General features: G+C 39.6%; 1 pseudogene; it reads left to right on the forward strand.

The window, feature by feature from the left end:
* The first annotated feature begins 6414 nt into the window (after positions 1-6414).
* Positions 6415-24637, forward strand: LOC111239404 (annotated as a pseudogene).
* The last annotated feature ends 1907 nt before the right edge of the window (positions 24638-26544 follow it).

The following is a 26544-nucleotide window of genomic DNA, read 5'->3' on the forward strand; positions in this document are numbered from 1 at the left end:
GATGATTAAGTATATAGCATCTCATCATGCGGCCCTTGATAAAAGACTATAAAAAATACCTCTGCCATATCTTCTCACCATATACAAATACAAATAGAAGTGACAATCAGTACGATCAAACTCACAGGGTTGGGATATCAAGGTCAGAAGAAGGAACACCACAGGTCCGGTTGATTCATGAACAAGCATGCATACTTCTAGGGCTTCTCTAACATGATTCCCTCTGTCCATCATCATGTTTTGCATGCTAAGTCGCTCTCGTGTGGATTATACTATTGAGTTTAGTTTGTAATATTGCGAGTCTGAAAAAGCTAGTTACTACACTTGATATGACAACTACATAATATAAATTCAAAGAGAGGAGAGAGATCAGAAACACAAAACACCTTTATTATTGATCTGTCCGCCAGGATTCTATCTCTTAAAGTTATACCACCATACAAGCGCTGTCTCACGTGGGGAGGACGTGTACTGTTTCAGTGACTAATAACTTACCTTGCATAAAGCCGAAAATTTTTCATATTCTAATAAATAAGTAATATTAATCCAAGGCAACAGCTTAAAACTATATATCGTAAGGCATCTTATATCCCGTATAGACCTAGGCGGTATTCACTGTTCATGGTACCTGTTCTAGGCATATGTTCTCTCTACTGATGAAACTTCAACCAGCTTTAGCCTTGTATATTTCCTGTTCAGGCAGATATAGAGTAAAGTTATGTCCTCATTTATTATTTGTATATAATTGCGCTGGTATTGCTTAAGTAATGCTTGGTGTCAGCTGGCACATGTGAACAGGGTATGATGATTGCGAAGCTCCTGAAGTCAAACACACTCTGCACCCAGTTGCTTTGTATTCGTCGTTGGAGGTTAACATCGCCTCTGGCTAAAAACCGATTTCAGTGGCCTCATTAATAAGTTAATTTTGCTAATGCACGACACGCAGGGCAAGTTGGGAATCAGTTTCGGACAGAGAAACTAGCATGAGTGATGATCAAGTTCTGAACAGTGCCCGTCGTGAAAAGTGTTCAGTGGTTGCCAATTGTGCTTCTATTATGCTCTCAATCAGGCGTACGCAGTTTCACAACTATCATCTTCTTTTTAGCAAACTATTTTATTGTCTCAGCCTATTTTGTTGGCATGGGCAAGGATCAGTAAATGTTAGGAAGTAACAAGAGAGAGGCTCAAACCACAAGGTTCCATGCCGTCACCGGTTCGGGGCTATCACTTACACTCCCTTTCCTTTTCATGTTGTTTTAGTCTTTCATGTAAGCAAGCATTCCAGTTACATTTCGCAACAGTTGAATCAACTTAGCCGCATTTTTTAATTTCGGGATCTTTACAACAGTTTCTTAACTTCATTGTTGAGGAAAGAATGAAATCGTGATTCCTACTATAACAAAAAGCTTGAAGTTCATTTCTTATCGTTTTTTTTCACTCTATGCGGAGGGCAGTTACTTGTTAGCAGGAAGCGGGGTTTGTAAGTATAACGCATTGCATTAGGTTTTCATTTCAAGTGACTGATTTAGTTAAAAAAATCCGCTACAAATTTAAGGCGTCTAAACAAAACTAATGTACTGAGTTACCCCAAGAAACCTGTCAAATTGAGTGTAAAATCATATACAACAGTTAGAATAACGTTTTGCTGCCGGTTATTATTTTGTGAGAGAGAGCTAAAGGTGAGAATATCGTTGTTTGAGTCGCTAATGTTATATTCGTGTCCAACAGGCATAGATTCACCGCTCCAAACCTCAACCAATTTGGTTTTGTCCCGGCAGGAGGTAATCGGTTTATTTCTGTTTGGATTGAACGTATTGGCTGAATAGACTTTTGATCCATGGACTTCCCTGATTTCTTTAGAGTAAATGTGTTGCCTTGTATCCCGTCACCTCGAACTCTGCACACCTTATCATTCTTGCACTAAAGGAGTCCTGCGAGAGAAGAAAGATATTGTATAGAACCAGGAAAACACTTAAAAGGCAAAAACCAAAGCTGATTCAATTATTATTGAACAAAATTAGCACCACATCTTAAAAAAAATGGGAAAGTGGGGAGAATGGGCAAAAAGATATCTCTGGAGTTGGATCCTTAAAGTGAGTGCAGGTATCAGAACTTTCACTGGATGCTTTGGGTGGTTTGAGAAGGGTTGTTCTTTCATCTTTTGGGGAGAATCAGAGTGAGACGGCATAAGGACGCAGAGTCCTCGTTGGGGGGGTGGCTACAGGAGCACTCACGTTCACTCTCCGCTAGAGACCGCTGAAGAGCGCTGTTTGTTGTTGCAAGTATTAGAATCTCTAAAAACAGCTGTTTTCCCCCAACACCGAATGTCATTTTCACGTTTATTAAGTTGAATTGAAAACATCGTTATAGTCGCCATATATACCGACATATGCTACAACATGTATTAACGTGGCCTGTTTAAAAATGAAGTTTTGGTTTCCATAGCGTTATTCCTACTTCCTATTGGACGAAGGCCAAGCCACGTGTCAGGAAAGATACGAACGAAGGTGCATTTAAAAAGCTAGTTATATTAAAATACACGCCAACAAAAACAGCAACCAGTGGTACAATGGGCTTCAATGTACTTTCGTTCCGTTTCATAATTTTGACCCCAAAATGATGTAATTCAGGTGTGTAACCCATTCAGTGAGACTGGACGTTGCGGAGTAATCAGGGTCGTTGCCTCGCCAAGTGATATGTGTTATCGCTTCTCGGCCTTTTGGCTAAGATCAAGTGTAGTATCGTGTTTTATCAGTTTAATATCTGATACGTCCCCTACCCGGGGACCATATTATTAAATTGATTTTTGGAACAGGGAGATGGAATAGGGGCTTGCTCCGTCCACTCCACGCATCGACCTTGTATTGCAGTACTTCCAGGAACGGTGCACCCCCTCTCAATGTATAATATTAATAAGTGAACAGTAGATGTAATACTGCGTGTTAAATAATAGTCCGGACGTCTAATACTCCTTGCAGTTTGAATGCGTGAGCCTGCAGTGACGTACATGTGATTGTTAAATGGGTCAAACTTCTTATTGAGACGAGGAGGAAAGGAAATATGCTGCGTTCACTCTACTTTTCTTCCTAGGTTCTTAATTAAACCTTCAAGTTTTGATGTGTTTTTAGCTTCATTGCACTGTAGTTTTGAAATGAACCGTAATTTCATTTTTGATTATTACTGTAGCTCATTCTCCAGAAGTGAATATCCACTCTGCATAATTTCTGCTGCTGCTGCTGCTTCCCGACCGCTTTCCCTGACAGATCAAAAGAAAGGCATGCGCATTGTGCAAACTTTATTTTCCTGTTTTAATCTAAATTGTTTTTTTTTACTGTGACTTACATGCAGAGAAACGTAGATAAATATGTTGAAGAAACAGTGTTGTTCACCTCCAGAGCAGTAGGAGGCAGTAGCGAGAATTTATCAGTTGCCGCCACTGGTAAACAAAGAAACAGGAAGTGGTTTGTAATGTGTGAAAAACGTACTTAGTTAGTTCTTTACACTTTTCTCTCAATTTCAAACATGGATCAAAAAACCTCTGTTGCATTCGCGATTAAGCTTTGGCTCACAACCTGTCGCTCATCTTTAGGACGTAAAATGATAAAATAGATGATTTTATGTCCGCTTTTGCTGTGGAGACGCAGCATTGCATGATGGGAAATACAATTCGTTTTATTCTTTCGTCAAATAAACTGTAATATAAATATAATATAATATAATAAAACCAGCCTTCGTACAAAACTCTTTTATTTGTGCTGAAATCCTGCAGACTCAGGACTATAACTATTGGTTTTGTTTACTCGTAGCTCGTCAGCACCATCAGTGAGCATGGTTTGTCTGTGAAACAAGTCGGTATCCGGAACAACCCAAAATCATACTTACCTGGCAGGGGAGACACCATGATCAAGTAGGGTGGTTCACCCATTGCGAGGCTCGGCCATTGCACTTCCGGCCGTGCTGACCAGTGTGAATTCCCCAAATGTGGGAATCTCAACTGCATAATTTATGGGAGTGGGGGACTGCGTTCGCGCTCTCCCCTGATCTATGTGTGAAAAGGAAAATTTGTATTTAGGTTTAATAAAGTAAAGATATTTGAAAACATTGATTTTGAACGCATATTAACATAAAGTTTAATTTTTAATAGAGTAAGATTTTGAATCTTAATTTCACCTCTTATCAAACGCAATTTAAAACATTTTTTGTGCTAAGGGAAGCGTTAAATCAGTATAAATGGTGAATTTGGAAGGGATGTTGGTAAAAGTTTGCATAAAAAATTACTATATGAAAAAAACACACATAACACACACGGCTATCATAAAATAGTGTAGTCATAATACTATTGAATATTTGAATATTAGGGTCAAAGTAATTATTTCTTCTATCATGTTCAATTTTTTAATTTTGTTTTTTTGTTGTTGCTTTCATTCGCTCCGAGATTGTGCAAACAGATAATATACAGTACATGTCATTACGTAAGGTAAAGGGTCAAACAAACAGAAAGGAATACAGAACTTCAGGTTTGTTTGACAGTTGATATGACATGGTTGCCAAAGTACAACTTTTTCTACAGAATTGTAGTAGGTCTTCATACAAAATGGTGTGTGCAGTCTTTACTTATTTCCTTCAATAAAACTGTGACGTTGGCGGCTCTCTTTACCCGGGAGAAAGCTGTGGACAGCTTGTCGCTCATAGTCTTGTCCTGAAGAATTATCATTACCTGACTTCTTCATTGCGTTTAGTGTTCTCACGTTTTAAATTAATTGTGGGGAATTTCTATGATCGGGATATAATTGGTAATATCCTACCGCGATATCCTACATATCCTAACTGCCACCAGGGGGAGCCTGCGCCTTTCCAGTCACTCCAAAATGCTAACCTGTCACCACGGCTGAAGGCTCGGCTTTCAGAGTTAAATCAATCGGATGTGTGGAAATACTATGGATTCCAACGCAGATGCCACCTTCAGAAACTACCGGAGGAAGGTGCTGCCCGCGGTCCCGACGGGTCCAACACTCCAGATTTGAACTCCCGTCTCCTTGACAAGCATTTAGCTCTGTTCGCCGAGCTCCAGGTAAAATTAACTGACTTTACTGTAAGTTACCGTTCCCTAGCGTAACGTACGTAAGAGTTGGTTAAGTTATACTAACGCTGATGTCCGTTACGCCTCGATGCTTTACGTTGTGAACGCTAAGACGCTTTTGGTTACCAGTGAATTAGCTAGTGTTATCTAGCTAACGTTAGCTATATAGCTGAATAGCTCATTTGTTTCACCTTACACCACTGTCTCTGGCGAATTGTCTGCAGTTTACTACAAATTTTCCTTTAACGTTAACCGTGACATTAATTTAAGGAATAAATAATAGTTGAAATCAATTAGAATTTATTTTATTTGACAGAAAATGTCGTTGCATGCAAATTTAACAGCGAGCATGTTCACGATAGCAATAAGCTGATATAACCTATTAACATAACCACTGTCAGTTTAGCATGTTTAACATGCTAATATTTGCTAATCAGCGCTACATTTTAAATTTGTCTGTACTTTTTTTTTTTTATCCTACAATGAACATTTAATCACCTTTTCTGCTTGAAAAGTACATTACTTGCATAAACCTCACAAGAAAAGTGGTTGCATATTTTTATTATATATATATATTATATATATATATTATTTATATATCGTCTTATGCAAATACAAATAGTTGTGAGTTGAACTATTTTAAACAGTAAGCACATTTCTGACTGCATGTAACCCTCAGCAAAGTTTGAGGACTTTATCAGTCCGCTAAGGTTTAATTAGTAGAAAACCTTTGGCCTTTCATCAGGTTAAGAGCAGTTTGCATGACCAAATCAAACATCCCACGCTGGTAAAGGGCAATGTTGCAGAACTCAATTTACTGTAACAATGACATCTTAAATTGACAGAGGAGACTACAGTGCTCTAAATCATGGCATTGTCACTGTGGAAGAACCAGGCAGAACAAACTACCAGGAGGCAGCATTTCTGACAATGAGATACTGTATAAAATACAATATGAACATCATCGCACAAACTATTGTATTATTCTTGATTTTGTCAGTTGCTCAATCCTGGTCCTACAGAACTTTGTTTATTTTTTATACCTGCAATGACAAACAAACTTTCTGAACTTTGAATACTGCGTGATTAAATTCTTACAAAAAATTATTTATATTTCCAGCCTGATACACAATATTAAACAACGTGAAGTTTATAAATGATTTACTTACGAGATACCTGGAAATGGTGTGTGTGTGTGTGTGTGTGTGTGTGTGTGTGTGTGTGTGTGTGTGTGTGTGTGTGTGTGTGTGTGTGTGTGTGTGTGTGTGGAGGTTTGTCTGTGTGTGGGGGTGGGTTCCTGTAGCAGGGGCTATTTAACGTGTGCTGGCTGAGGATTGCCCGAGTCAGTCATGGGTCACCCTGGGAGTCAGATGTGGACATGGACACTGTGTGTCCTCTTGAGCTGGATGTCTGTGGGTCAAGTGTTGGCCGGACCGTAAGTTTACTTTGTATAATAATAATAATTGTATGAAAATAATAATGATAATACTGTTTGTGTGTGTGTTAAAACTAGTTTAAATATTAGATCAAGTTTTGCTAAATAATCTGCAGTACAGACCCAGTGAGGTATCCACTGTGTGTGTGTGTGTCTTTCTGTGTCTATAGACAGTACATGGTGGCTGTTCCTGCGGTTCTTGAAGCTGGAGCTGAAACCAAATTCTGTGTGAGTCTCCTGCAGCCCAACGAGACTCTGGTCATGACCGTCACTCTGATCTCCCAAGAGAAGAACACAACCCTTCTCAAACAAGCATCCAGTGAAGAGTTTCATACCTGCACTCACTTTAAGGTCAGCTCCAGAGATTCTTTTTCCCATTTCCACTTCCCCATTTTTTTAAATGTGTGCTAATTTGTTCAATATAATTTCAGTTTGGTTTTGCCTTGTTAACGGTTTTCCTGGATCTATACAATATCTTTCTCTCGCAGGCTCCTTTAGTGCAGAATGAAAGGGTGCAGAAGTTCGAGGTGGAGGTACAAGGCAACACATTTTACTCTAAAGAAATCAGGAAAGTCATGTTCAAAGTCTATCAGCCAGTGCGTTCATCCAAACAGATAAACCGATCTACCTCCCCGGACAAACAAGTGAGTTTGAGCGGGTGATCTATGCTGTTGGACACAATAATGTATATACAGTTTATAGACGGGAGTACCCAGTACATTAGTGTTTAGAGCTAAATTTGGATTTTTTTTTAAATCATGAAGGTTTCAACTCTAAGTGTGAGAAAGAACTACAGAGGAACACGATTCATCTTCTCACAAAGATCGATTAAAAAATGCTGAAATGCACCGAGTTACTGAAGCTAACTGAAAGGGGACTAGCCCGACGTGACGTCATGACTTTGGCTCTCTGTAGCTTCCAAGATTTCCGCCCACGCCACAATGGTAGTGTTCTAAAGAAGTGGGTCAGTGTAGGCTCATTGGAGATGAGCCAGGCCTGGGCAGAATTGATCACCAATAGTTTTCTGTCCGACTTGATCCCAACTTGCTCTGTCGTCATGCAAATATAGGCGAGAATAATCACGAGATCAAGGCGGCTGCAGGTTTTTGGAGCTCTGCACCGACTGCAAGACAGATAGATAGATAAATAAATACTTTATTATTCCCGAAGGAAATTCAGGTAGTGAATTCAGGTAGGCCTCCGGGCATGACAGGAAACGCCTGGCTCCGGATATAAGAGTTGATTGGTTTAGATGTTGGATTATTTTATTAGTTGGATTTTGGCTTATGAAGGTTTTTAATGTGTGGTTGATGGTCTAAAGATCTGACAGATCAATAATAAAGGTTTTGTGTTTCTATCCTCTCTCCTCTCTTTGAATTTGTTTATGTAGTTTCATATCAAGTCAAGTTTGTTCAGCTGATTTACAAACAGAGAATCCCAGCATGCAAAACAGATAACAGAGGGAATCATGTAAAAGACAATAGTCAATCACCTTTTCTTCTTCTGACCTTATCCAACCTGTGAGTTTGATCGTACTGATGTCACTTCTGAGTGGACGGAAGAAGCAGATTTAGTGTCGGGCAGGATGTTTAATGCGGCTGTGGATGAGCTTCATTTAATCTCTGTGCGTTTCTGTCAGTACATTTCAGAGTCATAACATTGGACACCAAGTTGAGACCTGCCAGTCGGCTGGTGAGTGTTTGAACTGTGTCTCCTTTCTTTAAGATTTCATGTGTAAACCACAGTGTTAGTGATACTGTGCAGGTCTTAATTTGTGCCCTGGTGAACTGACATATACACACTGGCTGGCAGAGTTAAACAGAAGTTATGTAATGAAGCGAGTGATCGACATGGTTGTTCTCTTTAATCAGATTTATGTCTCTGATCAATCAGCTCCCGATGAAGGGTCAATAGTACAACCCTGAAGCTGTAATGATTCTTTACACTCCGAACACTAGTTTCCCATTTTGTTGAAGAAGATAAAATTCAAAGTGATGACTATGAAACTGTATTGAAAATGAAATATAAATGGAGGACAGATACTCTATGGAAAATCCTTTGTAATGTTGATAAGTGTTACATGTTTCATATTTAAAAACATGAATATAAGAGCTGACGTCTGCATGGACTGTGTGACAGTTGTCAACTGTACTCTGATATCAAGATATCAGAGCTTTGGCTGCTCATTACTGTGACGTTATTGATATCTTAAATAAAGAAAATGTCTCGCCCAGACTCATTAGGACACTGTATGATGAGAACAATATAAACCAACATGTTCTTTAACAAAGCTCTCTTCTTTCTTTCTCTCTTTCTTTTGCAGTACAATGTAATTGAAATTAAGGTAAGACGAATACTATTCACTTTTCAGACTGAGAGTTAAGTTTGATACATATACAAACACCTTGAAACAACATGGGACGGTTTTTATTCAGCATGTAAACCTAGAAACATCAAGTGCTTTATAAGCTGAGTGTATTTCAAAGCTATTATTTCAACATTAACTAAATATTTCGGTACCTAGCTTATTTTTGGCTTTGCTGTGGCAGGAGCATCAAACATCACTGAAAATTGAAAAAACATCTGTTGTGTATAATGACAATGGCTACCAGAAAAAATACATTAAACTTAAGCATAAAAATTCATTCTTGGAAAGAAAAAAACTTTAACTTGAAGGCCATGTATTTACAAGCTGCATTTGAATAGATTTGTCCCTTTTCTTAAATTAGGTTAATGTAGTTTGACTAAAAAATGTTTAAGTTAAGGTCCACTTACTATTTTTCTGGAGCTTTTGACAGCCTCCTTGTTAAACTATATTAAATGACACTTTTTTAAACAAATATACGGTTGGATCCAAAAGTCGGAGACCACTTTCCCATTCAAGTGAATTTTATCTGTATATCTGTATATACAGTGTCTGTCACTACTAATAACCTTTGACAGTAGTTTCAAAATAATATGTAGGCAAAGTGTAGGCTTCACGTTTGCTTAAGTTAAAAGCACTTTCATTAATATGATGTTTTTCAAACTGAGTCAACAAGAAAAATTTGACACAATCTGAATGTGTGGCCCAGTTTTATCTGCGGTCCTGTTGAAGGAGAAAACAAAACGATGAGCAGCACGGTTTTCACTGTATTTCACACGTTTCCTCTTTGTGTCGTAAACACGTGTTCCTTCTCTTTTATTTCGTTCAACAGGATGCTAACAATAACCGGATCGGACAGTGGCTGAATGAAACATCCGATGCTAAAATATTGCAGCTGTCTTACTCCCTGAACTCTGAGGCCAGTGAAGGATTCTACCAGGTTGTTGTGTCATTTGGCGAACAGAAACTTCATCACAGCTTCAAGGTGGAGAAATATGGTAAGTTCTGTTTCTGTTACGTTCCATTTCCATCCTCTTGTAACGAAGCAAGAACGTTAACAACCATATATTTTGTCCTCAGTTTTGCCTAAATTTGATGTGAAAATAAACGCAACTGATGAACTAAGTATCGAAGCAGAAGAAATCAAAGCTGAAATATGTGCACAGTAAGTAAAAGCCTTTTCTTGACAAAGGACAAATTGCACTCTGAAACAGATGCAGCGTGGTGAGTTCCTCCTTTTCAACAACACACGTGTGTTTATTTATTTTCATCTAATCAGGTATACATATGGACAGCCTGTGCCAGGCAGTGTTGAAGTTGAGATGTGCCGACCTTTTCATCACTATACTCTGTCTGTATTAATTGTTACCCCTGAACATCCAGAGGGAATCCCTTCTGTAGAGGTCCCGTGCTTCAAGGAGACAAAGCAGGTACAGTCGCTGTATTGACTCATATGGAGTTGGACCGTCTGCCCATACAGACTGTGTGTATCCTGTACATATCACATACTGTGCACGTTTAACACCACATTAGAAAACATACTGAATATTCTCATATCTTGTCATCACAGTCTACAAATTGAGGAGCATAAAACCATGATAGTAATTAAACTCAAGCTTACTGGCTTTTTTTTTTTTCCAAAGCTTTCAACCAAATCTCACAGTCTTCACCAGCAGAGGGAGTTTGTTCAGTTAAAGCAGTATTTAACTAATATTTTTAATTATTATATTATGTAAAATATCCCTGCACTAATTTCATATTATTTGACACTATTTCATATAATTATCATATTTTTAGTTGCAAGATATATCACTATTACACTGACAGGATATCATATAAATTATTATTATATATTTTCATTATTATTCTGATTACATCATACATACAGTTTACATCATTAATTTCCACTATACTGTATATTTTACTATACAGATACATGCATGATCATGATCATATCAACATTGAAACACGCACACACACATATTACATTCATACCATACAGATCATATTCTTATCATTCTTACATCTGTATAACATTAGTTATTTGACAGCATAGTCACACATTATCGTAATCAGAGACAAAATATCGTAATATCTGTTCAAAGATGGTCTTTGATGTTCGCACTTGGCTACAGAAGTTGCCCTCATTATTTCTGAACCAAATTAATAATAACTTTGTTTATATAGCACATAGAAAGCAGGACAGAAATAAGGTAGAGTTACAGAGGGAGGACAAACAATATGCTTGAATATAAATAAGGACAATTAGAGGGAGCAGATGCCGTGTAGAAACACACACGCATGCAAAAACACAGTAAAAGCAAAATGAAACCAGGGCGTTTAGCTTGATTGCTATGGCGTTACTAAATAGTTGCTAGGTGGTCGTTTGGTGATCCTGACATGTGCTAGGTTAGTAACAAGGCTGGGGCAAGTGTGTGACATGTCAGTCTAACAGGAATACAGTTTACAGGAAGAAGACAGGGTCTGAACAGTGCTTGACAGTTTGAACTGCGAATACTGAGAAAGTAACTAACTGAGGAGTGAAAAACGTGACTGAATGTAAGAAAGTGTTGTAACCAGTTTAAAGTTTGAATTACATCACTAACTTCATCTGTTATGTGTATTTTTTGTGTTTTTATTTAATCTTTTTTATTCTACTTTTTAGACAGAAAAGACAGGCTGTGCTGCTTTTACCATCCCGATGTCGACCTTCACAAAGATGGACAAGAAAGCGGTGCAAGATCACCTGCGGCTCAGAGTCAAAATGGAAGAGGAAGGAACAGGCAAGTCTTACTGTATTTTATTTATAATCTTTTTTAAAAAGAAGAAGTTTTTGTTTTGGAAAAATACAGTGCATCATGTATCTAAACAATATGGCGCACACATTGTTGTAACATGGAGACTTCTTGTGTAGGTATTTCACGCCCACAAGAGAAGAGGATACAGATTTCTTATGTTATTGGGAAGCTGTCCTTTATTCACATACCCAAGATTTATAACAAAGGAGAAAATGTGGCGGGACAAGTAAGTGTAACATGTGGTTGTCACTTCTTTAGTATGTCCACAGAAGTCATGTGCATTCTCAGTGATACACCTTTTTGTGCTTTTCAACAGGTCAAAGCAGTTCACTTCAATAATACACCCATTCCTGACATGAAGCTCTACGTATTTGAGGGTGAAAGGTGGTCAGCACGTCGGCTACATAATCTCACCACTGACAGCAATGGCTTCGCCAGTTTCTCACTTAACACAGAAAACTTTGGAGGCGACATCCAGCTCCACGTAAGTCGGAAGCCAAAATCGAAAAAGCTTTCATGAAGATGACATCGCAGCACGAAAGATGAAATGAAATGCTTTCTGAAAATGTAACACCTGACCAAGGTTCCACCATAGTAGCTAGTGGCCATTCTCTATATCTCAACATTTACCTTGCTTGTAAAAACTGATCATACTTTCCAAAGTTTTCTTCTGTCTCAACCACCATGAGCTTATTTATAATGTTTCCTTTCTACAACCAAGGTTAGCAATAAACCAGAACTGGGCTACTCCGGTTATAGAACTCCATACTATGAGGATGGACATCACACAGTGTCCTTGGCCCAGGCTTCTACTCCTGATACTAAAACAGTCAGCACCCTGGAGGTGAAGAAGAAGGATGAACCACTTCCCTGTGACAAAGAAGAAGACATCTCCATCCGGTACACAGTGGTGGGAGAGAAACAGGGCTCTGTGCATGTGATGTACCTGGTGAGTGATGGGTGAACTGTCCCTCAGGTTGTCTCCAGTTGGGTTTTTTTACAGAGACATGGACACAAAAAAGATATTTTAAAATGACATTCATATCAAATATTGACATCTTACTTACACTTGGACCAAAACAAATGCTTCATCAGCCACGCCCCTCCCCCCTCCCCTCCCTTCGTGTCGTCAGCAAGGTGTTACGAAACCCATTGAATGCAGCCACTAAGCGCACAACTGAATAAAGTTATCGTGTGTACGCAAGAGCCAACTAAAACTGTCTTGCCGCAACCATTAGCCCACGCTAGCATAGCCATGAAATGCTCCACAGCAATCCTAGCAGTTAGCCAGCTAGCAATAGCAACATTTATATATATATATATATATATATATACAGTATATATATCAGCAAGTTAGCAAGTTAGCTAACGTTATCATGGCTACTGTAGCTACAGACATGTAACATTATGAAACCATTAAGTTACTTACACATGCACCTCGAGCTGGAGTCCTGTAACAACTCAATGGGTCCTCCATCAAAAAAAGAATTAACTAGCACTAATTTATAACGTACTGCTACTGCTTTGATATTTAGTAATATTTAGTCTGATTATTTTCGGCTCGTTTCTGGTGCAGTGCTTAGTTCACTGAATTATAACATTTTACTGCTGCAATTAATGACTCAGGGTTTTCAAGAGGTTGGTAACCAGCTTTGTCAGACCAGTTATTCAGGATCAGTTATCTTCAGTAAACTCAGATATCTCAAAGGGACGTTAAACAGACCCCAGATCTGTTTTTAGAGCAGCTGTATTTTAGCTGAAACCATATCTTTATCTCCTACTCACTGAATCGTACGGAAAACCTTTTGACATTTACATATTCCACAACAAATAACATGTCAAAGACTCACATCAGAACACCACACAGTGTTGTGATCTGATGTTGAATGGGAATCAGGTTTTACTTTTACATCACTTTGTGTCATTTCCTCTCAAATTCTCCAGGTCTTATCCAAAGGAGCCATTGTCACGCAAGGATTTAAACAGGTTGAAGTTCAAGATCAGTCAGGTGGGTAAAGACTGGCTTTAATCCTGAGTCTGGAGAAATGAGGCATGGACAGATAACATTTAAACCGCAGTTTTATTGATGCCTGGAGGCCTGTGAATGAAACAAACTGTTGGTTTGTTGTTTCAGTGAATGAGGGCGAGGTGTCCTTTAAGTTCAGCGTGAGTCCAGACTCAGCACCAGACATCCAGGTGCTGGCTTACACCATCCTGCCCAGTGAGACGGTGATCGCCCACAGTGCTGACTTCTCCACAGAGAAATGCTTCGGTCACAAGGTCAGTGTAGGAAGAAGACGACGTGGCACCAACACATGCACCTGTCGGACGTAGGTGTAGAATCAAAGTGTATATTAATTGTTAGTACAGAACATCAGTGTACCCACATGTCAGCCGTCTACATGAGGCATATGTTTTAGTAGAAATGATCAGTCAAATTAAAGTCACTAATGGTTGTCATCAGAGTGACTTCTGGGTCTTCACCCATCAACTCAATCATACAACCTTATGCTCCAGTTCTGGTCTGTGGTTCCCTGATGGCGAAGCCCAACATGCTAACTAGCACTTACTGTGCTCTTTCTGTGGACTTCTTCACCTGGTTAAATAGATGTAGTACTGTGTGCTCACTCAAGGTCTCCTACTGCGCTGAAGCTTTAGTGACGTCCCTCAGTTGTAGTTGCTAAATGAGTAAATGTAAATATCACACTAGCTGTAATTGAATTACTTTTACCTGAACTGGATGATGTTCCACAGGTATATTGGTGTGGAAGCATCACCCTGAGCACAACAGGCAACGAGGAGGGGCAATAACTTAACCCCCCAAGACTGCAGTGAGGTCAATGTAGGGTTTCACCCCACAGGTTTATGTGGGTCCACATGATTTTTAAGTTTTGTCATCTACCCAACTCTGAAAGTTTGGACGTGTGCATCTGTTACAAGTGCAGCGTCTCCACATGCAATAGAAAGGTAAACTGGACGCTTGTTTCACACATTGTTCCATATGTAATTCCTGAATTCCCATTGGTGAATCTGTCCTGAAGCTCGAAGCTTGATCACCATCAGCCACTATGAGGAATGTACCACCGGCTGAGTAAAAATCTATCATGGGAGATTTTTTGGGCATTTGTCAAAAATATAAAGAAGTCGGATTAAAATAAAGATTATAGGCTGTCAGTTTACACCACTAAAGTCCAGGTGGGGCGATGTATGTTTTCTGTGTGTGTCAGGTGTCGCTGGAGTTTTCTCCGTCCTCAGCCGTCCCAGGAGAGGAGACCACCATGCAGGTGACGGCCCAGCCAGACTCTCTTTGTGGCGTGAGCGCTGTCGACCAGAGCGTCCTCATCAAGGAGCCGGGGAAGACTCTGAATGCAGACAAGGTAACTGCTGCAATCAACCACAAATAGATGCATGCATGCAACTGTTACCATCATCAGTCATCCAGAGGTTACGATTTATTCTGCTACGATTTCCATTTGTCCTGATTCTTTTTAGTTTTTTTCTTCCTCTTCCAGTTGTACATTGTTACCAACTGTATAATTCAGCTGTTCAACGCAGGTCGATGCTGATTTTGTAGATATTTTTAAGCAGTTGTAAAGTATTCTGTTATAAAAATGCAATTTGAAAAAGTTTGCATTCTTCTGTACAAGTCAGTCATTTGGATGAAGACACTGTTTCTTACTCGACATCCACCTTTTCAAGATAAAAGAGCCTTAAATCCAAAGATAAACTCGATCATGAGTTCGTCATAGAACGAGAAACATTTGGCAGGTTAAAGCTTTGAACCCTGTTTTTCTTTACAGATATTTGGCTTGTTGCCTGTCAGCAAATCAACGTATATTCCATATGAGGTGCAGGATCCTGTCGAGTGCTTGCATGTGAGACCAAGAAGATACGTTTTGCCATATCCGTCTGAGAGAGATGATGCTTACACAGTTTTCCAGGTACGTCTTACACAACGATTTAGCTACGATATGAAGAATATTATTTGTTGTACAACTTTCCAACTTCTCTGGTTGTATGTTGTTGGATTAACAAGAATGTAGGAATGAAGATGGCAACAAACTTGTTTATCCGGTTACCATCATGCCTCAAGTACAGAGGACGGGAATACCACCACAGCCCCCACGGCCACCACGGCCCCTACTATGGTACCTTTTTTTTTTCAGAATTACTATCAATAAAACAGTTCACAGTGTCAATGCTGTCCTCCACCTCTGGTAGAATATTTCCTATTTTCTTTTCAGGTATTGGTTACAGATTTAACAGTGCTCCTGATTTAGTTTCCAGAACGGAAGTAGGATCAGCACCTGGTGGTGTAGGGGGAGCCTATCCTGAGCCTCCACCAATACAGACAGTCCGCACTTTCTTCCCTGAGACCTGGATATGGGACCTGGTGGAAGTTGGGTGAGAATGAAATGAGAGGATATTAGTGTATTTGAGTGCATCTTTGGGCCCATAGAGCATGTGCTCTAGAGTCCGTGTCTCTGGCTTCCTGCTGTCTCCCTGCACACATGAATGGCATGGAAGTAATTTACTAAAACTGCTCTTCAAGACTTTTATATTTAACTATATTTTTATTTAACCTAATGGCTCAAATCAGGATAACATGACGTCAGTGTGCGTCATGTTCAGGATTATGCTCTTTATTTAGGATATTGCATGAATTTCTTCAGCAACATGGAACTTTGATTAACTGCATTTTTTTTTTTTTTTTAATCTCAATATCACAGTATAACACAACAATTTCACATTTACACTTTATTATTTTATGTCAGTAACTATACTATAGTTACGAGTGTAATTAATCCAACACATTATCATCTACTCAAATTTTTTCCTTTGACTGATCTGGTCTATGTAAAACAAGTTTTTCTAAATCACAGTATGTGTCTCTGTATCTGTTGATCCAGAGAGACCGGAACAAAGGACGTGTCCCTCACCGTCCCAGACACCATCACCACCTGGGAGACGGAGGCTTTCTGTTTGTCCCCTCAGGGTTTTGGCTTGGCTCCGCGTAAAGAACTCACTGTCTTCCAGCCTTTCTTCCTGGAGCTCACCCTGCCCTACTCCATCATCCGGGGGGAGCACTTTGAACTGAAGGCAACCACCTTCAACTACCTGTCCAGTTGCATCATGGTAATGAAAGTTTACACATGAACTTAATGCTAATGTCAGCATGCTAACATGCTAACATCCCAATGACGATGTTACCATGCTGATGTAATGTTCCTTATCTACATCGAGGCATGTTAGCATGTAAACATTTGCTAATTTGCATCTGGATTGGATGGGATTTTTTTTTATTATTTTACTTTTTTGACCAATTGAAATTTTGACCTGATGAAAAGCCACATGAAAAGTCAGAGGAAATTCAGCAAAGTTGCTGCACTTCATCCTGTGGTGGACATGAATTTAATTAATTAATGCAGTTTATGGGTTCACAATCACTGAAATGATATCTGTGATTAAGACTTCACTGGTTGTCTGTGGGAAGCTCCTGTGCAGATTCAACACTAAATATGCAACAAGCTGTTACACTATCCTGTTTCTAAGTGTCACATGTTCGTATTGTGATCACAGTTTTTCTTCTTACGAAAACACTGAATGTCTTTAACTCGGATGATACGCAGCACAAAGTAAAGATCAGAAATATCTCCACAAAACATGGACTATGGATATAGGATTCAGTAAAGTTATGGATGTACCACACTGTAAATATGTGGGTTATGAGTTGAACTAAACAAGGGTCTGATTTTTCTTATTGAAACAATTTCACTTCAGGATGGAATCAGTATGTTTCACAGGAACTTTTAAAACATTGTTGAAACTCTTTGAAATCCTTGTTTTCTGAACTTGGTCAGTTTTCAAACAGCCTGATGATTCGATATCTGTTTATTTGAGAGAAAAAAAGGTAATAAGATGCACTTTGGCATTATTTTTTTTATTACTTAAGAGCAAATATTTTTAGAATTGACAATGTGATTATCCAGTTTCCATGATGGTGTCTCTACAGTTCATTAACTTTGAAGCATTTGGGTGATTCCTAGTTTTATGACTTCTCATGACGTCTCATATTTTATTTGTAGCAACACGATGGTATCAGTTTGAACATTTGTTCACCTCCAATTTTAAAATACATTATTGTCTCTTGAACAGCTCACTGTGACTCCAACACCCTCCTTAGATTACACTCTCACGCCACTTTCTGGTAAAGAGTACACATCCTGTTTGTGTGGCAATGAGCGCAAGACCCTCAGCTGGACCATGGCCCCTTCAGTCCTAGGTGAGGATTAAGCTTTCATCCACAAAATATTAAAGGGTTGGAGGAATTGCTGCCCCTCTTTCCCCAGCTAAACTTTCTTTTTCATTTGTATGAAATCAATGAGATCGACAAAACACTTTGATACTTTTAGGATTTATTGTGTTTTATGATCTTTTGTTTTAGGGGTTATGAATGTGACTGTGTCTGCTGAGGCTGTGGCATCCCACACTTCATGTAGCAACGAGGTTGTGAGCGTGCCGGACAGAGGTCGTATCGATGTGGTCACACGATCTCTCATTGTAAAGGTTGGTGCCTTAAAAAGAAGATCAAAGAGAAAAAGTTTATCCCAAAAACTTTTTCTTTTCTGATACAAGATGAAGACTCGCTCACAGATCTCACAGTATTCCCTCCCTCCTTCCCTCTCAGGCTGAAGGCACTGAGATGACTAAGACCCACAACTGGCTGCTCTGTCCTAAAGGTAGGAGGGGTGGAGTAGATTGGATGTCTAAATTCATCCTAGGTTATTATGGCAATTGTGTCAAGTTCAGTGCAAGTGCCTCATATTCTTTTAAGTGTCATCACTTCAATGCATTTTCATATATTTTATCAGTAAACTGTAATGGAAGAACTGACACACAGCAATTTGTCATGACACTGATCGTAACTTCCAGTCTGTTCTGTTACAACTCATGATCCACTGACCGCTGGTTAAATGTACATGACATCTTTGTTTTGATTGACTGCTGCTTGAGTTTCTCTCTAAAACTGTTCCCTGTCTGTGCACAGGAGAGGCTTTGACGGAGGAAATAGACTTACAGCTCCCTGAGAATGTGATTGCTGGATCCGCCCGTGCTTCACTATCAGTCCTGGGTAACCTGATTAATTCATTTCACTTGAGTGTAGCAACTTACTGTATCTGCTCTGTTAGAGGCTTATTAACATATTTTTATACCAACTGTGCCATGACAAACTGATGGGCATCTTTTCTAATCAATTTGAAATTAAAGGTTCCATATTTTAGTTTTATTTGATTATTTATTTTGTGTTGATCCATAAGAAGATATATTTTAAGAACACAAAACCATCTCAGTGTAGTTTTACATCTCCTCTCTCAGGCTTCTCTCTGGACTCTAGTAACAACAGGTCGGTGAGCCAATCAGAAGAGAGGAGGCTCTGAGCCCCTCTTTGTTGTGACATCACAAAGTTACAGGAAGTCCTGACAGCTCAGTTTCTGAATACAGGCTGTGTGCATTTCTCTGTTGACTGAGGCTTTGACAGCATTACTATAGAACCTAGAGCTGATCTATAATCAAACAACACATGGACAGGGACCTTTAGACGATATGGACCTTTAAAAGTTGGATCAGTTAGATGTTCAGTCTTAGTGAGTCAGTGTTTTTGTGCAGGTGACATTCTGGGCCGAGCCCTGAAAAACCTGGATGGGCTGCTGCAGATGCCGTACGGATGTGGTGAGCAGAACATGGCGCTCCTGGCTCCCAACATCTACATCCTCCAGTACCTGAAAAACACACAGCAGCTGACCCCAGCCATCCTGGAAAAGGCCACCAACTTCCTGACCAGTGGTGAGTCTCTTTATCTGAACAATCTGTTGCACAAAACATAAGAACCGTTGCCATGTGTAATCACTGGAAAATGCTCATCATTCAAATTGGAGACTACATATCAGGGGCGCCCTGGAGGGAGACTCATATCTGGCCACAGACCTTTGCTGTCATTCCCCCTCTCTCCCCTTATTTCCTGTCATCTCTCTCCACCCTCTAATAAACACGTAAAATTCCCCAAAATGTTGTTTTGCTTTACGTCTGTACATCCACACTTTTTTCAAAAATCCATTTATCTGACAACGTGTGCATCATTGTGCTCTAACAAGCTTGTGTTTCTATTGTGATACAGGCTACCAGAGACAGCTGAACTACAAACACAGAGACGGTGCTTACAGCACATTCGGATCAGGACCAGGAAACACCTGGTGAGAAGAACATTACTGATCAGTCATGATTTAGATGCTGTGCAACAATGATCATGTCATTACCTTAAGAAAAGAACCCGAACAGAACAGCAGCAAGTAGATGATGTGATTGCACTTTGTTACGGTCAAGAAAGCATGTTCACCTGTACTGCTAATTAATGCATGAAATAGCCCTGCCAATGACCTTAAACATAACATGTTATGTTTAGTGTGTCATGTTGACTATCCTGAGGCATTATACAGATCCAGCGCTTCCTCTTTGTTGTTTCACAAGTTATTGTCTAACCTTGTTTTGATGTCCTCAGGCTGACTGCTTTTGTGTTGAGATCTTTTGCCAAAGCTCAGTCTTTCATCTACATTGACCCAAAAAATATTGAAGAGGCTAAGGCTTGGCTGGAGAGTAATCAACGAGAAAACGGCTGTTTCCTAGCGTCAGGAAAACTTTTTAACAACAGAATGAAGGTAAGCTGACGCTACCTGCAGAGTGTGATAAAAAACGACAACCGAAACTGAAGGTTAGACATGTTCATCTTCACTGACTCTCATCTCGCTGTAGCAGGACCCCTTTCATTAATAACTGAGCAGTGACCAATTTATTACAAATTCATTTGCAGTTTGTGAGTGACAATAATTTGTTAACACTGCCACCATTTTCAGTCTGTATGTAGGCAGTGCTCAAAATCAGGCATCTGCATGTTGGAAGTACAGTGATGATGATGTCTGATTGGTGCTTCCTCTCTACAGGGTGGTGTGTCTGATGAAGTGACTCTCAGTGCTTACATCACTGCTGCCTTCTTGGAGATGAAAATCTCTGCTACTGTGAGTAGACTCTTTCCCCAAAAGATATCTTGTTTTTTCTCTAAACTGCACAATTACAAAATCTACACACAAACAAATCACCTCTGCACCAGTCAAACAAGAACATAAAATTGTTCTGTGATTTCTATATAAATCTCAGTCCATAGTTGTTGCCGTTTCAACATGTCGTTAATTGTAAGTTGTTAAATGCTAATAAAATAACTTTATCTCTGTCCGGATGTAGAAGTATCACTCATGTCGTTTTGAATATTGGGAGAAAATCACATTTTATGTTGTAGATTTCCAGACAGAAAGAAAGAGACTGACAGAAAAGTGGAAGAAACCTTCTGTACAAAAAAGGGTCAAGAAAATGAGAGCGTGTAATTAGTTTGAATTAGGTCGAATTCAGCCCACATAGCCCAGCCCTGAAGAACTGACATCGTTCCATTCATTTGCAGTATCTCTGTCTCACTTTGGTAACAAGCGAACAGATGACCTCAGATTTTAAATGTGGTGGTTATGTTAGACACTATTTTCTGACTTAAGCTACATGAATGCCAAACACATATTGTGTATTTGACTTCCAATATCGAAAACACCTGCCATTAATTCAGAGACAGACGAATGACTTGTTATTTTAAATCATATTTTTTATGATTGTCAGTACAACATATGTTTTCTTTTAATCTGTAACAGGACGATGTGGTGAAGAAGAGCATGTCCTGCCTCAAGGAGTCCATCGGTAACCTCAGCAACACCTACACTACAGCTCTGCTGGCGTACGTCTTCACCCTGGCAGGAGACACAGAGACACGTGATCACCTTCTGCAGCACCTAGACACCGTCGCAGTGAAACAAGGTGAGCCGTCCTCCTACAGGAAGTCATTCTGGATTCAGTTACTGTGAACGCAGCTCATCTCATGCCTGTTTGTTTGTGATGGCTGTTTTTAGGGAGTCTCCTCCACTGGTCCCAGACAGCAACAGATACTTCAGCCTCTCTGTCTGTGGAGATCAGCTCCTACGTTATGCTGGCTAAACTCAGCGCCTCCCCCACTCCTGAAGACCTGGGCTACACCTCTAGCATCGTCAGGTGGTTGACAGGCCAGCAGAACCATTATGGAGGCTTCTCCTCCACACAGGTACAGCCCAAACAGCATAAAGCTGGACCGTACTGTACTATACTTCCTGGACAAATATGATGAAAACAACGTTACCCAGTACCTCCACAATCAGTGGTTATACCACACCGAGGACAACAGCAGTGTTAGAGGCCATTAACTACAAATCACATAAACAGCAAAATATCCAGTTTTAAATTGAAACTTTCTTATCTTACATTTCTGTATGAAAATCAACAATTACAGAGACCTGATATTAAGAAAAATGAAAATGTTGTTTCCTATTATTGCTCTCAAAGCTGAAATATGATCTGTGCTGCATTACCTCTCAACAACGATGTTTGTTACATATCTCATACAACATGGACTCCTGTGTTCAGCACATGTCCGAATGAGTGACCTGACTATACTGAGTCGCGTGTGTGTTGTAGGACACGGTGGTGGCTCTTCAGGCTCTGGCTCTGTACTCCACTCTGACGTTCAGTCCAGAGGGTTCGAGCACAGTGACCGTCCAGTCCGCCAGCGGCCAGCTGACAATTGATGTGAACCAAAACAACAAGCTGCTCTACCAGGAGAAGACGCTGCCCGACGTGACGGGAAAGTACAGCCTGGAGGTGAAGGGCACTGCATGTGCTTCAATGCAGGTCAGTCAGCACCGGCGCTCTAACTGTGTCTCTTTGAAGTACGTCCTCCTTACGACACTGCCTTCAGGTTGGAAGCAGTGGAGCAATACAGAAAATTACAAAGTGCCATTTTGTTTAGCTTGTTTAGTTTGTTTCTTTTTAATTAAATGGTGAAATCTGACTATTCAAATTATTCTAAAAGGATTTTGTTGAAACGATTGGGAGACGTTGAAATAAGTAGAGCGATGTAGGCACCATATCCATTTCATTTTGAATTTTTAATCTAAAATCTTAAAGGACACTGAAACAGAGGAGAGCTCCTGTCAAATCACTTTTTGAAGCTGAAATCGTGTATTTGGCTATTTCATCAAACTCCAGGAGGTCCGGTAGGCAAAGTAAAGGGTCACATATAAAGATAAGAAGTGAAACCTTGTACTTGTCTCCATGTTGAGGACCTTTGATGGATGATGCTACATTAAGCTATTTGACATGAGAGTCAGGCATTTTTTAACTTTGATGTCTAAATGTATGAACCTAAAACCAGGATGCACACACGAGACCCGCTTGAAAACAGCATGATGCTTCTCGAAGGATAAACTTTGATGCAGCATAAATTTGAACCAAGTTCAGTGAAGGAAATTCAGTATTTTTTTTAATATTAAACTTTCCTTGTGTGCCTGTTTTCCAGATTTCTCTTCACTACAACATCCCAACTCCTACTGATGTCACAACCTTAAGTGTTGAGGTCAGACCAGAGGCTGTGTGCAACAACAAATCTCAAAGACCCAAACTCCATTTGAAGTTTAAGTCTCTGTAAGTAATTGACAAGCAGATAGAAGTTACAGCAATGACAGAGGAAATACTGACATTTTTGATGAACAATAATCTGCACAGTGCAGCTGTACTGAGGAACTGTTGGTGGATGGACGTGTGGGAAACATTACTACGTAGCTCAAACATATCCTAACTGTAAACAAATCCCCCAAAGTCTCAGATGAAAAACATCCATGCGTACAACTAGTAGAGCTCTGAAGAACAGGGTGAAGGTGTGTAACATCACATTTTTATGGTTCTGTTGCAGATATAGTGGAAAGGAGACCACTACCAACATGGTGATCCTGGATATCAAAATGCTTTCTGGCTTTGTCCCAGACCCAGAGTCTCTGAAACGGGTGAGTTATCGGGAGAAACTTTGAGCTCAGTAGAAACTGATGAGTTTTCATGCGTTGATGAAGCTGAGTATCGTCTCCTCACAGCTCCAACGTGCTCTGCTGGTGAACCGTGTCGAACAAAAGCAAGACCACATCATGGTCTACATTCAGGGGGTGAGAGGAATTCACAGTGAGGATCAACAGATGGTGCTCTCCAGATTTGTTACTGATCGTGTCGTCTGTTTTTCTTCCAACAGTTACCAAAGGACACAGCCATCAACCACAGCTTAGAGCTCATACAGGAGCTCCCAGTGCAGAACCTGAAGCCAGCCGTGGTCAAGATCTATGACTACTACCAGCCAAGTAAAACTAATACTCAGACCTCCTACACACACCATAATCCCTTTTACACATACCAAAACTGAGTAGTTGAAATGTGTTGGACTGTTGGACAAATGAAGAAAGTTGGATTTAAAAAAAACAAAACATAACCATCTCGCTTCCTGTTCTTTTTCCTTTCAGGTGACCAGGCTGAGACACAGTACATCTACCCTTGTGCTGCAGGTAATGATCCTTAATGATGCAATAACACAACAATATTTCTTACTGAATAGATTTATGGCTGAGAAATCTAAACCACAAACAGCAACAGTGTCTTAAACTACTCAGAATCTTTCACGTTTCATGTTGTATAAAAAATATGTTTGTAACATACTGTAGACTAAATCCTCACCGTGGATTATATCTTCTTGTTCTTTTGCAGCTTGAAGAGAGAAGTGTGGTCAGTCATCGGGTTGTCACGGATACCAGCATATTTAAAAACACCAGCATTTTTATTAGATACATTTTGTGTACCTTGTGAAACTCCATGTCTGTTTGTGTAAACAGACACGTACAAACCAACAGTCAACATTTGCTCAACATATTTACTGTGTAACTACTGTATGTGTCTAAATGTGTCTGAAACTAATGCATAATGCACAATAAAGTAAAGTGATATGAATGTCCCACTCAGAACTGGTTTGGTGTTTCACTTCGTTTATCCACTATTTCATCTTTGTGCTCGTGCACCATTCCAGTTTCGGCAGTTGTGTATTTATGCCAGGCATTTCATCCACATACCAAAACAAAGGTTAAATGGTGAAATATATTCAAAAATAAGTGTTTTCATGGCTCTCTAAGGAGGCATTCATTTAAGTAAGCGTTAGATAATTTAACTCAAACGAATGAGTATGACTGTATGTACAAATGTGATACAATTGTTGTTACCTCAGTATATTTCTATTTGATTTATAGAAGATAAATTATCAAATAATGATGAAAAACACATTTACAGTTACTATGTTAGTAGTAGCTACAGTTCCTGTAGTGTCTTTGCAGACTATAAACCGCAGAGGAGGAATCGTAATGACTTGATCCCGTAACCTTTCCTTGAGTGCCACACTGAAATTTATTTATTTTTTTAATTTGTGAAATATCTCAAGAACTAGTGAAGGCTGCGACCTCGTACCTAATCACCACCTTGCTGATATTCAGTTGTTCATCACTCCCTCATATATGATATTGGTTTCATACAACAGTTTTATGAGCACCATATCAGTTAACATTAATAAGTAACTACAGATCATGATTTGCATATTTATTTCATCATTTATTTAGCTACGCCAAAACAAATAGTTCCGCAACTGAACTAGTGCTGGACTTTTGCTAAGCAACACATAAAACATTTTTCCTGACCTGTCATACGGGCGCACTTGAAGGTGTGCACCGAAGTGTGCAGGCTTATTTCCTTCCCTTCATCCTGACGACAATACATAGTCTAATACAAATGTTATTTCTGGAAATATATCCATCTTCGCATTGCAAAGTTTGCTACAATCTAAGATAGATAACGGCCGTTAATGTAACACTAATTGTACAACAGTTAGTTCCGACCAAGTAATTTGATTGGACGAGAGGCATTCCATGAGTGCTGATATAGAGTACAACAGCACTGGGACCTTTAACTACATGTATCACTCCGCTTCCTCCGCCTGTGTTCCATTAACCGTTGATTAGCATTACATTAACGGTCGTTGTCTATCTGAGATTGACACAAACTTTGCAAAGATAAATATATATTTCCAGAAACAACATTTGATTTAAACGATGTATGGTCGTCAGAAAAGGATGAAGGGAAGAAGCCTGGATGCTTAAGCACTCACCTGAGGTAACGTGTAGAGTAGCAAGCTAGTGTGCACTTTACATCTCAGTTTTTCAAATTTTTGTGTTCCTTTGCAACAGTCCCGTATCAGTCCAGTTCCGGAACTATTGCCTAGCAAACTAAACCATAAAATAAACAAACAAATCATAATCTGTTATTGCTTATTTAACTAATATGGCACTCGTAGTAGTGCGGGCTCTTATCTATGAGGGAATCACAGCCGTACTGATATTCAGTATAACATAACTCCGTCTCGTGTGATATTACTTATTTAACTGTTAATTTAACAACTCTACATGTACTTGGTCGGAACTAACTGTTGCGTAATGATATTTAATTTGTGATATACAAACTCTCCGGCCAGGGGTCGGTAACGGCAGCTATCATTCACGTATCTTTCGGTAACATTCAGCACGTACATTGTTCAATCTATTAAATCTTTTTCATTAGACTTGTTTCCCACCACAAATTCAGCACCCATCTTGTTTTTTGTCGTCCCTATTTAAAGTAGAAATTGCGTATTTTCTGCCCAATTCCCATGGCGGGCAGTACATAATACAGATAACAGGTAGCTGTCCTCAGTTCTGGTCCTTCCGTACATGTCCCGTTTCCTGTTCACCCAACTACCGATGTTACAGGTATTAAAGCTGTTTTGTGTTTGTTCCCCAGTTTATTTTTCTTACCTTGTTGTTATTCATGTTAGGAAACTTAACAATAAGAT

This window comes from Seriola dumerili, unplaced genomic scaffold, assembly GCF_002260705.1.
Source record: "Seriola dumerili isolate Sdu_G_001 unplaced genomic scaffold, Sdu_1.0 BDQW01002628.1, whole genome shotgun sequence".
Classification (NCBI taxonomy): Eukaryota; Metazoa; Chordata; class Actinopteri; order Carangiformes; family Carangidae; genus Seriola; species Seriola dumerili.